At 44.2% G+C, this 14293-nt stretch overlaps 1 protein-coding gene across 2 annotated transcripts in view; it reads right to left on the bottom strand.

Annotated features, from left to right (window-relative positions):
* The window catches only part of AGPAT3 (1-acylglycerol-3-phosphate O-acyltransferase 3), a 154047-nt gene extending 140291 nt beyond the window's left edge, over positions 1-13756 (bottom strand). The window contains exons 1-2 of one of the 2 annotated variants that reach the window (XM_032800999.2): positions 13713-13756; positions 11370-11453 (exon numbers count right to left, since the gene is read on the bottom strand). The gene's annotated coding sequence lies outside the window, so the exon portion shown is untranslated. The remainder of the gene's footprint in view (positions 1-11369; positions 11454-13712) is intronic. The other variant, XM_032801001.2, reaches the window with a different exon arrangement.
* Positions 13757-14293: the final 537 nt, after the last annotated feature.

Below are 14293 nucleotides of genomic sequence, written 5' to 3'. Positions count from 1 at the left end.
GGACCCTCCTTGCTCCCAGTCCCCTGACTGCCCTGACCCCTATCCACCCCCTGCCCCCTCACAAACCCTGGGACTCCCATGCCCCATCCAACCTCCCCACCGCTAACCCCCCCATCCAACCCACCCTGCTCCCTGTCCCCTAACTGCCCCCACCCCTTATCCAACCCCCCGAGCCCTGGGCCCCTTAACCATGAGGCTCCACACAGAGCTAGATACGCTGCTCCGCGGGAGCACATAACCCTGCCCCTCCGGTTGAGCGGGGAACGTGTCTGGCTCCCCACAGAGCCAAACGCTGCCCTCGGGAGCGTGCAGCCCCGGCCCCCAGAGTGCTGCACGCGGCGGCAGGGCTCCAGGAGAGGGGATAAGGTGGGGGAGGGGTCGGTAGCTTGCTGTGCTTAGCCCCGCGCTCCGGCCCAGGAACGCGGACCCCGCGGCTTGCCGTGCCAGGAGAGTGGAGCCATTTGCGCACGACTATGCTTCTGCTCCCTGCCCCCGCGGGGGAACTGGAGAGCAGAGGAGAGCGCGCTGGGCTGGGCAGGATTTTTAGTGGCATGCTGGAGTCCCGGCAGGCTCCAGCGTGCCATTAAAAATTGGCTTGCGTGCCATCTAGAAGATATAACACAATGAAGAAACAGGCACACGCACAAGCTCTGAAATCCGTACAGATCTGAACATACCGATGTATCTCATGCCCACCATGTATACATTTCAAGCTGTTTGTGGATAAGGGCTAAGGCTATGATTTAGTCATGGGTATTTTTAGTAAAAGTCATGAACAGGTCACAGGCAATAAATATCAGAGGGGCAGCCATGTTAGTCTGGATCAATAAACAAAAATTCACAGCCCTGTGACCTATGACTTGTACTATATACCCCTGACTAAATCATCAGGTGATTACCGCTGGGGGGTGGCCAGTGTGGCTGTCCCCGAGGCCACCTGAGCAGCTGGCCCCGGAACCAGCTGCTTTGGCGGCCCGGGGGTCAGTGTGGCTGACCCCAGGGCCGCAAGTCACTGAGGTCATGGAAAGTCACGGAATCTGTGACTTCCGCGACCTCTGTGACAAACACGGAGCAATAATAATGGTTTATAGATTTCACACACTAAAATGAGAAGAAAACAAAAATCTGTATCAGAATATGTTTCAGAACACAAGGAAGTATTCAAAAGTTTTAAAAATACAAAAAATAGGAGAAAAGGATAAAGTTGAGTGTATGCGCTGCAAATGGTGTGGCCCAAGTATTAAATGTAAATATTTATAGGCTAATAGTTCTAAGTCTACAACAGTAAACTGTTTATTCAAATGAAAAGTTTTATTTGGGGATTAGAGATGTATTGTTTTCTTAAACTCAGAGGTAATGTGTTTTGAGTTCTGTTTTAGTTCTGCAGCAAAACACACTGATGACAGGAATTCAAAGCATTAATCTGAATACTTTTCCCCCTATCTTTCTGTCCACCAAAAGAAACCCCGATATTTATCCAGAAAAAATATTAATAGTTTTTTGCACTGATTTTCACCTGTTTTTGTTTTTGGGGTAAAAAACACTGATAAATTCCAAGGAAAAAAAAAAATAAAATAAAAACTGAAAATGAAGGGTCCTAAATATTCTTAAGACAATTTTTAAGGACTTTCAGCTTGACCCTGTCATTTTAAAAGCCAGCAGCACCTCTGTTCCACCCCAAAATTTCATACAGTAGAAATTCTCTCTAAACAAATTAAGCTGTATTTGAAATAAAAGACATACGCTTGGAGGCAGCCACATTTTAAAGAGGGCCTTCATATTTACACTAAATGAAATGTTAGCCAGAATTCCAGACAGTAGATCATCTGCTTGCATCTTGCTTAAAGGTCAGTTTAATGTTAAAACATCATTTAGCTATTTAGGCAAAACTGTATCAGACTGAAAGATATTTTAAATAATGAAGTTAGTTTTCTGCTTTTTAAACCAACTGTAAAGCCATATGAAAAAACTCACCTCACTCTTGTCATTAGGCTCCCAAACTAATGATATGGCAAAGGGACGTTCCTCAATTCACAGATATGGCTGTAGTTGTGATGAGCAGGAGGATATGAAACACCAGTTTTAATCACAGTTTAGTGTCAAAGGCAAAGCTAACTGCAGTAAATTGGGGAAACTTTTGACAACCACTCCCCACTCCCCAGGTCCTTTCTTCCCTTCCTTCTCCAAGCCAGTGCCATATTTCAAAGAGTAACCTTCCAGGTGGTTTGTGGTTCCCTTTGGAACCCATCAAGACTGCTTCTAAATTGGTGTCAGAATGCTTACTACAGTCTATTACAAAGTACTCCTTTCCTTCCAACCATCGTGAAAGGTTAGGCACACTGCCTTGACTGGGAACAGAGGCTTCAAGCACTGATCCACCATATGTTGCATACCAAACAAAGGAAAGAGTGAAAACAATTGACATCATTATGCCCTTGAACAACATTTGAGATTGGCATTTGGATATATATATATTTGGGATGGGGGCAGGAAGAATTGGAAGAAGCACCTTCATCATCACTTTCAACAACTGAGTAAACAGGATGGGCTGCATACAGCAGCTTCTGTATCTCACTGATGAATGCTGCTGTCTGTCAGACTTCCACTGTTAAATACTTGGAGTAAGAAAGACACTATCATGGATGCCAGATAACCATAACAAGTGTATCCCTGGAAACAAACAAGTAAACTCAATTTTCCCAGTAATACTGAAGATTCCTTTACATTCCACAAAGCTATGAAAGTTACTTTCCAAAGTACTGTGCAGATTTACTTTATAAAAAGTGACATTCAGTTAGGATCCACATTTTCTGTAATAAGGGCCTCCCTTCTTCTTATGTAGCATTTCCATTACTGGGCGGGGCCGAGGTGTTTTGCAACCATGGGAGCTCGTTCTGTACAATCCTCTGCTAATCTCTTTGTGGATGAATAATTCTTTTGATCCACCCAATATACTGCATCATCCATCCAAGATCTTCTTTTCTGACTTAGGTTTTTCTGACATTAAATTTCCCTTTCAGTGCCCATAAGCATGCATTGCCAGCAGAACCTCTTAATATTTCTTTTCATAACATCTCTCTGACTAGTGTTTGCTGAGTTCCAATAATCTCCAATAGTTTTTCAATGGTTACTTAGTCTATTCACGATATTTTCAGAATTATTCTACAATACCATGATTTAAAGGATTGTAAGGACTTTTAGAAAATCCAATCTGAATACAGTTTTTTCATGGAGTTTTTGTTTGTTTGTTTTATACTTTTGATGGACAGCTCAGAAGGAGAGAATGAAAAGTTTTAAACATTCTTTGGGAGCAGTGGAAGTCGAACCATCTTAGCAGTGTGCTGTTAATTAGAGAATGAAACCAGCCAGTTTAGTTTTTACTGTTAAAACTGAGTGAAGTTGCAATAAAATAAAATAAAAAAGCATACATGGTTTAAAAATAAATTTCAGTTTTAATAATCTAAACTTTAAAACAGATGTAAGGTCAATATTGGTTGTAATGCTAGTTATCAGAGAAATGTATATATTTCTAACAGTGAATTATTTCCCTCACCCCAGGTACATTTTTCATGACGTAAGGATGATTAGAGATATACAACTCTAGCACAAATACAGATGCAGACCTCAGAAAATGAATTACAAATAAATATTACTAAAAGCAAGACAAGCCATGCAATCAGCTTCTGTTTAGGAAAGTGTGGTCTGAACTCTTCTAGCCAAAATGGCTAGCAAGGACAACATCAGGATCCATTTCCTTTGCCAGCCTCTGAAATCAGGTTTAAACTGTTACACTTGACTTATCAGCTGAAACTACCCTGACTCTATTTCTGTGAAAATTTGGTGTTCAGGAAAGTGAGAGATTAGGTTTAACCGAAGCCAACACATTTAGTGTGCAGGTGCTCTGCAAATACACTACTGAGATGTCACACCCTTGGCCTCAAACTGAGGCCACCAATAATGTTGAATTGTGATGATTTTGCATTATGAGCAAAGTGAGAGTTAGAAGGAGACCAAACTCAGAAGGTAAGTTTCCTGAGGTGACAAAGTCGGTACATCCAACAGCCATCAATCTCTAGCTTTAGGTGCCTAGGTGACTTAGAAGCACAAATCCCACTGTTAGTCAATAGCATGTATCCTCTAAAGCAGTGTTTCCCAAACTTGGGACGCCATTGTGTAGGGAAAGCCCCTGGCGGGCCAGGCCGGTTTGTTTACCTGCCGCATCTGCAGGTCCAGCCAATCGCGGCTCCCACTGGCTGCGGTTCTCTGCTCTGGGCCAATGGGAGCTGCTGGAATATAATACAGCTTATTCTTGTATGGCATGGGGAATGAGCTATACTGATATAAGCACTTTTAAAATGATATAATTGCATCCATACTAGGACTTTTACCAATATATAGCTCTTTTGACAAAAATCCCCACCTCGTAAACAAAATAATTATATTGGTGAAAGTTTTATGTGTAGACCAGGCTTCAGGCACTTTTGAAAATCCCATTCTTAACAGCATAGACCATAACAATGCCAATAATTGTTTCTTCATCCATAAAAACAAAGACAACATTTACTATACAGAGTTGTCATAAGGATTATTTAACATTTGTGAAGTGTTTTGAAGAAAAAGAAGAAATGCAAGGTATTTTCATATTCCTCGTTTATGTGCCATAAAATTTGGAGAGAATTTCACATGAATTATGTACAACATCACGTAAGTGTAACTTGCAATATGGACTGTTTACTGCTTGATATGCGAAACCAAACAAAAGCTTATGTATACTGGACAACATTTATTTTCTGCAGTGTTGTTGTAGCTATGTTGGTTCCAAGACATTACAGAGCTCTGTGTAAGCTTGTTTCTCTCACCAACCGAAGTTGGTCCAATAAAACATATTACCTCATCCATCTTGTTTCTCTAACGTTTATTTCAGTAAAAAATGAGAGAAAATAAAATTGATTTATTCCTTAAATGTGTGGCAATTTTGATTAAGTAACTAATGGGTGCAGATGCTGATTCTAGTCTTTCCTTCTTAAGGGAAACACTCACTAGCATTATTTATAGACAAACAAAGACCGCACTTTAAGATGTCAAGGATCCTGACAACATACCACAATTACCAAAAATATTTCTAGCGCACAAGAGTAATAAAATTTGTATCAAAGCACACTTGCCTTCACTGCAGCAGATAAAATTTGTCATTGCAGAGGAAAAATGCTAGACATATGATAAAGAGGCCAACACTAAACTGCTTTAGGCTAACTGCAAAGTGGCACCTTTTGCAAAACTGTTCAAAAGAGTTTAAGAGCTCTTCATGATGTAGAAACCTTGGTCTTTAAATATTTGTATAAAATAGTCCTGGTGAGTGTTCACCTGCTGTCAGGGAACTCTAGAATTCAACTCTTTCCACTAATTATTTAACACACTCTTCAGCCATCCTCTTCAACTCATAAAATTCTTATGAGAGGAAGGTAATTCTTGCTCCGTTAGCCCCTCTAGAAAGTACGAGCTGTTGTTCCTTTGGACCAATTTCAAATATGGGTAGATATTTTATTGAGGAATCTCATGAAACCACAGTGACAATGAAATGTAAGCATTTAGTCTGTACCCTGTTTGGAAACTGGACAAGGAGCTAACATCTCTATTGTAGTGAAAGAGTCATAGGAACTTTAGGCTTCTTTGGGCAGAGACCATGTCTTCTTATGTTTGGAAAGCATCTAACATTGTGGATGCTACTGCAATACAAATAAATGCAATAATTGCCACAAGTGGCAAGAACACTGGTTTTCAGTCCCATCCAAGAGGCAGCATGAAGACCCTTTTAGCACCATGCCAAGGCATTAATAAGTACTGACTCTGAGGGAGAAGTATGCTGTTCCAGCTACTCAATCATCATCTCCACTTGCTGCAACACCTGGATTTTCCCTGCAAGAACCAACCAGGCCCAAATTTGGATCAATCACCTTATGAGATCAGACAAGATCACAGAAACAGGTGGTAAGGCTGCAGGCAAAATATACACTTCTCCAATAACAACAATGGAGTAGTCAGACTCAGAGGGCCTGTCTTCACTTACTGGGGGATCAACATGTGGCGATCAATCCACCAGGGAACAAGTCAATGGGTCTAAATTGACCACCGATCACTCTCCCGTTGACTCTGGTACTCCACCAGAACAAGAAGCATAAGGTAAGTTGATGGAAGACTTTCTCCTGTTAACCCAGCGCGGTGTAGACACCACAATAAGTCGACCTAAGGTACGTCGACTCCAGCTACATTATTCACGTAGCTGGAGTTGTGTAACTTAGGTCGACTTAGTCCCATAGCGTAGACCTGCCGAGAGAAATGTACATATTACCTACACCCTTACCATCTCGATCTGTGATCTTGTTAGATGACCAGTTGATCCAAAATTGGGCCTGGTTAGCGGAGACAGTATGTATCTTAACTTTGTTTTTCCTTGTTTTCAGGGGGGTTAAATTACATTACCTTCCATGCCCACCCAAGATCCCAGCTCAGATGGGCTGGGAAAGTGGCCCCCCACCAGATCTCAGCACACACATGGGAAAGGAGAATGTGGGACTGATAAGGTCCCCCACTCTCCCTGCGATCTATCCCCATGTTCCCCCAAGTGTCCCACATGCTTCTCCCACTCCCCCAATTCCCATCCCCTCCCCCTGACCTGAGGCCCCCCAACCATACCACCCATCCCCATAATCCCCCCATCCCTCACCACAGCCCCAATCCCCTCTCCTCTATTCTCCCTCAATCCCCCGATCCCTCCCAGCAAGCATTCACATCTGTAATTTTTCTTTTGGAAAACAGTTTGAGCACCTTCTTAATTATCTGCCATGCTCAAACTACACATTCTCAAAATAAAACCTTCCTTGACAGAGGCAGATATTAGCAAAATGCCCATATTTCATTTTCTGCTAAGGGTAGGTTTCAAACTTACAGTGCCTGGGAGTGGATCAGGTTTCCTGGCCAAAGCATATCGCCACGAGCCACTAAGCTCCCATGAAAACTAGCTGGCTGAAAATTCATCTGGGCTAGTGTTTGATTTACACCCCAGCCTGTAACCAGTCCCTTGCAAGTGACTCCGTTAGCATCCCAGACCCCAAGGATCCACACGGTTCCCCAGGCACAGGCCCATGGCCTTCATGACTTGGAAACTGAGTCTTTGGGCACCAGCAATCCTCCTCTTTCTCCATGGCTCCCTGAAGCAAGTCCAGTCAAGCCAGACTGCCAGGGAAGGCTTAGTTTTCACTCATTCAAGACACAATGCTCTCAGTAAGCATTTGCACTGACACCAGGCAACCTTTTCAAAAGAAGGTAACAATTTATTAATCACCTGACACAGAGAATCTGAAAATCCTTCAGTCAGCATAGAGAAGCCAAGGGTAAGATGGAGTTCAGACTGGCAAAGATCACGGATCCCTTCACCCTTGATGCTGTAGCCATCATCTTTGCTTCCTCTCCATTTCTTTGTGCCAGTCCCAGGTCAGAGCCCTGTGTCTCTGAGGGTATGTCTACACTGCCATTAAACACTCGCAGCTGGCCCACGTCAGCCAACTCTGGCTCACAGGATTCGGGCTGTGGGGCTGTAAAACTGCAATACAGACATTCAAGCCTGGGCTCTAGGTGTATGTCTACATAGCAACTAGACACCCGTGTTGGCCATGCCAGACGACTTGGGCTTGCGGGGCTCAGGCTGCAGAGACGTTTCATTGCTGTGTAGACTTCCACAATCAGGCTGGAGCCTGGGCTCTAGGACCCTACATGCTGCACCAATGCAGCATTTTAAGTGTAGACTTTCCCTGAAGCATGCATAGGGACAGAAAAGGGGGTGCAGAGACACATGAGCATGGGGGGCTGGCTGAGTCAGGGTGGAAGGGTGACTGAGTGGGGATGCAGGGACACATAGGGACAGATGTGCATGACTGAATGAGAGAAGCTAGAGGTCAGCCAGGGTCTGCAGGGGGGGAAACTCCCTAACAATCCCTCCCCCTCCAAAGAAACCTCCTGTTGCATACTTCTCCTACTCAAACCCAACAACCCTCCAGGTTTGTTCACATGCTCTTTCACAGCAATTACTTCCCTCTCTCTCAGCTCCTCCGTTACCCGACTCCCCCAAGCCTTTGCACTGCTTCTGAGGGGTGCAGAAATACATGTCTGTATTGTAATTTAAATGAATTATTACTTAAAGTTCTTAATTAATATGCCTAGAAAGGAATCCATTTGTCAAAAAAACATTTCCTTGATCATTTTTGTTGTCTGTATTGTTACAGACATGCTGACTGGTATTTTGAAATAAATTACCAAAATAATAAAACTGGTGTGATTACATTGTGTTATTTTGGTAAATATGCAGAATTTTGCGGAATTTTAAAATATTGTGCACAGATTTTTTAAATTTTTTGGCACAGAATTCCCCCAGGAGTAACTGTAGCAATAATGAGGAAATCTCCTCCTAATACATCAAAACACCAAAAAGATATTTCATCCATTAGTCTTTGATTATACAATTATTTCTTAGATTGATATAATGTACACTTCATGTGCTTATACATAAGTTTATTGTACACATTTTACATCTCACTACTAAAATATTCAGTACTAAGAAAGATTTATTGTTCTCTTGTCTAGTTTTACAGACAGAAAAGATATACAATGGGACCTGCACTCAGCATATGGCAACATACTAGTGCTATGTTCACTTTAATTTTTGCCCTGCTCAGAAAAGTTATTGGTAACTTTTCATACAGTTTTTCTCCCATCCCTTCTCACTTTCACAGGATACTTAGCATTACTGCTTATCTGTAATCCTACTCAAAAAAATTGAACAAACAAAAAAACAAACATGGTCCACAACAAATAAGAGCTTCACAATTTTACAAGTTTCAATAAAATTTTAGTTGGGAGTATTTCCTATACTTATTCTGCAGATCAGGAAATGTTCCTACATCTGGTGAATAAATGCATCTTCAGCTGCATTGAAATAAAACTGAATAGGGCAATCAGAGACACAGAAGAAGCTGTAATTTTGGCCTCTTGAAGCAACTGCACTGGTAAAATTGAGTTTTCCCTTAAAATGCCAAGTGGATTCTTGCTTCCAATAACAAATAAAAGATTCTACCTCCCACCCCACCCTAACCTCCTTAGTTTTTCTATAAGATCTGTGTACTGTACCCTGTTCTGTGGAGATAAGACAAGAACAACTAGTTCTCTCCATACTCATCCTTTAGGTACTCAAAACATTTAAGTACTTTTTTTGTTTTTAATAATCACACACAAATGCACACAAATTTCGTGCAGAGTCTTAACATTAAATTTCTTGAGGGGTGACAGTACGCAGGGAGAATGACTGTTGGAAGCATGTCACTACAGATGGTGGGGAAAAAATCTTAGAGATGATGAAGTTGAAGGTTCTGCTGCTTCCAGTGATTTTTTAGGGTTCTTCACCTAGCTGTTTAAAGCAGGAAGAATAGCCACAGGGCCACCCCCTCTCACCAATGAACCAACGGCTTTAAGTGTTGACAGTCAGCAAGTCTTTCAAAAAAAAAAAAAACAACCCTCTACATTAAATGTACGCAGGAAAGTAAGACTGGCAGCATAGATACTTTTAAAACATAAGAAATATCTAGTGCACAGGTTCAACAGTTTTTGACTGAAATAACTAAGATGATGAGAAATAAGCAATGAGGAACACCATTGTGTTGATATTTTAATAAGCAAGGGGACAAGGGAAAGAGAACTAAATACAACTTTTTAAGAAAAATTGTAGCCTGATGCTTCCACCAATATTAGTAATTCAGTGATAAATACACTATAGTTAACAAGAATATCTTATTTACACATTCCCCTGAAGACTACAGTTCCTAATCCAGCAACTCAGTAATAGTTTCATAAATAAGCAAAACATCAATTAGGACTTCAAAACAAAGAGTCTTTCTGCAGATGGAAACCAAAAGAAAAAATAAAACTAATAGTGGAATGTGCAGCAAACAGTTTCATTTTGTAAAAGAACTATGACAGAGGGAAATAGCTTTATCATTCCATGAATGGGAAAAAAAGAACATAAGCACTTTTAACTGGAAAGGGTTCCATACAGATAGAATTTTGTTTTGTTTGCTGAAACATCTTTTTGAGAAGATTAAGAATTAGGCTCTATGGAAACTGAAATTCCTTATACACCTCTACCCCGATATAACGCGACCCGATATAACACGAATTTGGATATAATGCGGTAAAGCAGTGCTCCAGGGGGGTGGGGCTGCACGCTCTGGTGGATCAAAGGAAGTTCGATAAAACAGTTTCACCTATAACACGGTAAGATTTTTTGGCTCCTGCGAACAGCATTATATTGGGGTAGAGGTGTATTTCAGTTCAAGATAACTTCAGTGACCACACTCAGGGAAACTCAATTGATAAGACCAACTGTAATCTCAAATTTGGCCAGAAAGCAACTCACCGCTCTAGGTGCTATGCTAGCTTAATTTACTCCCTGGAAACGCTCATGAGCGAGCTATCTGCAATACACTGCCAAACCACACAAAGTTATTATAAACGGTGCTGCAAGACTGATTGTGTTCAGATAAGACAATCCAATTAGTTTCCCTCTGGTATACATGTTAGATTCAAGCTTCAGTTAGAGGCCAGTAGTTTGTATCTCTCCAGCACGCCAAGGCCACTTATATGGGAGAGAAGAATTAAGATAAGTAATTAGTAACGTAGGAAGCATAACATGAGATGGTGCCATTTTAGACCAGGTGGATGAAGTCTTAACTCAATTTCATTAGTCAGCTTTTTTATTTTTTTAATGCAAGTAATGTTTAAAATAAAAGTTTGGTAACACCAAATATATAGGGTAGGAAGCAGATATGGGTCTAAAAATCAAGGAGCCAAGAAACATGATGCTTTGTTTTCCTGTAACTAAAAGGTAAACTTATCATTCTTTTTCAAAGCCAGAACAGTTAAGCTGGACAACTTCTGAATGCAAGACTGTCTATACTACAGAAAGTGCAGTGACTAACATCTGCAATAAAAAGCACTTGTCCGACTACTGTGGATTCTGCTGAGTTCAACAGGTGCAACAAAGCATGCCAGACACTTGACAGATTGAGAAGGGGCAACTGCATTTAACATCAGTGTCAATCAGCAGTTTCTGTAGTGTAGACACAGCCCAAGAATCTGCATTAAAGTTTTATCTGTTCCACTGTAAGTGGAACAAAGCATACAAACCTAATGGTAAGTTTAATCAGTTAGTCACAATAGAATCTAGCAAAAAGAAATTATCGTACAGACAAAAGTACAACAAAAATTCCAAATGTAACGCTTCGCACCAAAAGAAATGCTGACAAGACAAGCCAGATGTTCACCACTTTACTATTAAGAACTCAGATTCAGAACAGCAATTCACCTGTTGTCAAATATTTGCGATTCCGGACCCTGAAGTCTTAGCTCTAGACCAGAAGAAAGGGTGAAAGATCAGTTAAGTTTACATTAGACTTGAAAATATGTTTGTTACTACACTCCTTCCCCTGAAGAGAGAGGAAACAAAGATCCAAGGAGAGATGGTGGCCTCAAGAATAAAAGCAGCACTCAAGGGAAATGAGGTGTCAAACTGGCCTGTATGCTAAGGGTTTGTCTTCACGTACAGCACTACAGCAGCGCAGCTGTACATTGTGCACTGTACAGAGGTGCAGCTGTGCTGCAGTAGCGCTGTATATGAAGATGCTATTATGCCGACGGGAGTTTCTCTCACGGGCATAGTTAATCTCACCTCCCCAAGAGGTGGTAGGTACGTTAGCAAAAGCTCTCCTGTCGACACAGTGCTGTCTGCACAGGGGTTAGGTAGGTATAACTATGTTACTCAGGGGTGTGGATTTTTCCAGCCCCTGAGCAATGTAGATATACTGATATAGGTGTGCAGTATAGATCTGGTATAACATATGCACTGACAAAAGTTTCAGCATAAACAGAGTTCCAAGAAAAAGTGACACTGAAAGTTATGAAAGAATTATTACTATTGATCTGGGTGCCTATACATTAGATTAACATTTTATTAAACCCATCTCCACCATCCTCCTAAGAGCATCCATGGCACAGCAATATTATAGTTGATTTAGGCTGTCAAATTCTCAGGGTTTTCTCTTCTCCATTTTGCAGTTACATGCTGTCTGCTCATATACAGTGGAGCCATTCAGAAGTAGGCTTCTTATTTATTTTTAAACCATTCTTTCATTGTTTTCTGTACATGCTGCTTCTTCATCTGAACAGAGGCAGGGCAGATTTCAGCGAGAAAAGGACAAGTGACATATTTTCTGCTTTTCAATAATAAGAAACAAAAAATCCTTATCTCAATTCATTGCACTAGTGATGGGGGGGAGGGGAATAGAGTCTTAATTTTATTGTGCACAATATTTACTGCCGAAGGGCTAATGAGGCCAGCTTATGCAAAGCACTCTGAGATTCTTTTATGTAAGATGCTATTAATGTAGCATTTTGCATTTCTATATTTTCTTCTTTTTAACAGCTTCTGAATGTCCACATACAATTTGATCAACTGATACAGCTGGACACTTCAGAGACTTAGTTTAGCTTGACATGCTCAGCGAGTATATCCCCTCCCTTCCTCTCTTCTCCTATTTGCTTCCATGGGTCAGAGGCACAGGGCTTTTCAGACACTTATAAAAACACAAACAAAAGCAACATCCCAGAGCACAGCCCTTCCAATGCAGTGGTCCTGCCTGTGCGCGCACACACCCCTTCCCGAAATCCCAACTGAAATCAAGGGGCCAGGCCTTCATAGGGTGACGAGATGTCCCGATTCTATAGGGACAGTCTCGATTGGGGGCTTTGTCTTACATAGGCCTCTATTATCCCTCCCCCATCCTGATGTCTCACACTTGCTATCTGGTCACCTTGGGCCTCCCCCAGCCACACCGACGAGGAGCTGAAAACGGAAGAGCTGAAGGGAGACAAGGCTCTCGCGGCTGCTAATGGTCCCCGCTCTCCAGCTACAGCGCGGACCTTTCACACGCACATCACAGCCTGCGGCCGCAGGACAGGGGCTGAGCCTCAACCCACCGCCAGCGAAGTCCGCCGGGAAGAAGCGGCCGGCGGGGGGCCCGGGCTGGGCGGAGCCGCGCTCCCTGAGGCAGCTCCTCCTTTCCCTGCAGCGCCAGGGGCAATGCCCGGCAGCGGCTGGAGGAGGAAGGAGAGCGGCTAGAGACCCGAGTTGCTGCAGCCGCCGCTGAGCGCCAGCCGCGCGCCATGTGCATCCCCGGCGCACACACCGGGAAGACTGTCAAGATGCCAACTTCCAGGGGAAGTGACCGCCCCCCCTGGGGGTGAAAATTCCCACCCATCCCCAGCAGCAATGGGGGTAGCGCGGGGCTGGGCGGCCGTCTCGGTGTGGTGTGCCGGGGAGAGCGCACGGAGCTAGGATGCTGGGGGAAAGACGCCCACTGAGCGGGGCCGCGGGGAGAGGGCAGGAGATAAGGGCGCGCCAAGGAGGCTGCGGCTGGGGAAAGGGGTGGCTGGCAAGAACTGCAGCCAGGAGCGGGGGGCTGGAGGAGGAGTTGCCCGGGGAAGGGCTGCACTCGGCAGACGCGCACACGACACCGGCCGAGAGGCAGCCCCAGCTGTGCACCGCACAGACAGCAGCAATGTCCCGAACCTCCCCCGCACCAACCCCCTGCAGCCAAGGCAGCACTAACCTGCCGCCGCCTCCGGATTAGCTGGAACTGCTGCTGCTCGGCTCCGGCCCCCTGGCCGCCGCCACCTCCAGCAGCGACTGCCCTGCTCAGCGCCTGCGCTGGGTGCTGGCGGGGGTAGGATCGGGGCGACCGGCTGGGTCCCTGCGAGTCTCTTTCATTGAGTGCGGCAGCTGCTGCCGTCTCCGCTGCTCCTCTCCCGGCTGCCGCTACTTCCTGTGCAACGATGGTTCAGTTCCTCCCGGGCCGCTGGGGCAGGCGAGCTGGGCTCTAGTGGGAGGTCGGGGCAGGTGGGGGGCTCTAGCTCTCGCCCTAGCCCAGCAATGCAACGCTGCTGCTGCTGCTACCGCCCAGCCCCGGCCTCCCTCTCCCACCGGGGGCACGAACCCGGCGCGCAGCCCCTCCCCAGCCTCACGCGCCCTCCTGCAGCCTGCGTGCCCCGCCTTCGCCTCACGCCTCTGTCCTGGAGTGGGGGAGCTGCAGGAGCGCGGCTGTTTCACCTCCCCTCCCCCGGGAGGGCGAAGGGGACAAGGTCGCAGACCCGCTGGCTGGCTGGGAGACTCGCAGCGGAATGGATTTGAGGC

Source organism: Chelonoidis abingdonii, chromosome 1 (assembly GCF_003597395.2).
Source record: "Chelonoidis abingdonii isolate Lonesome George chromosome 1, CheloAbing_2.0, whole genome shotgun sequence".
NCBI classification, from domain to species: Eukaryota; Metazoa; Chordata; order Testudines; family Testudinidae; genus Chelonoidis; species Chelonoidis abingdonii.
The sequence above is the reverse complement of the archived record's forward strand: the minus strand, read 5'-3'. Positions and strand labels throughout refer to the sequence as shown.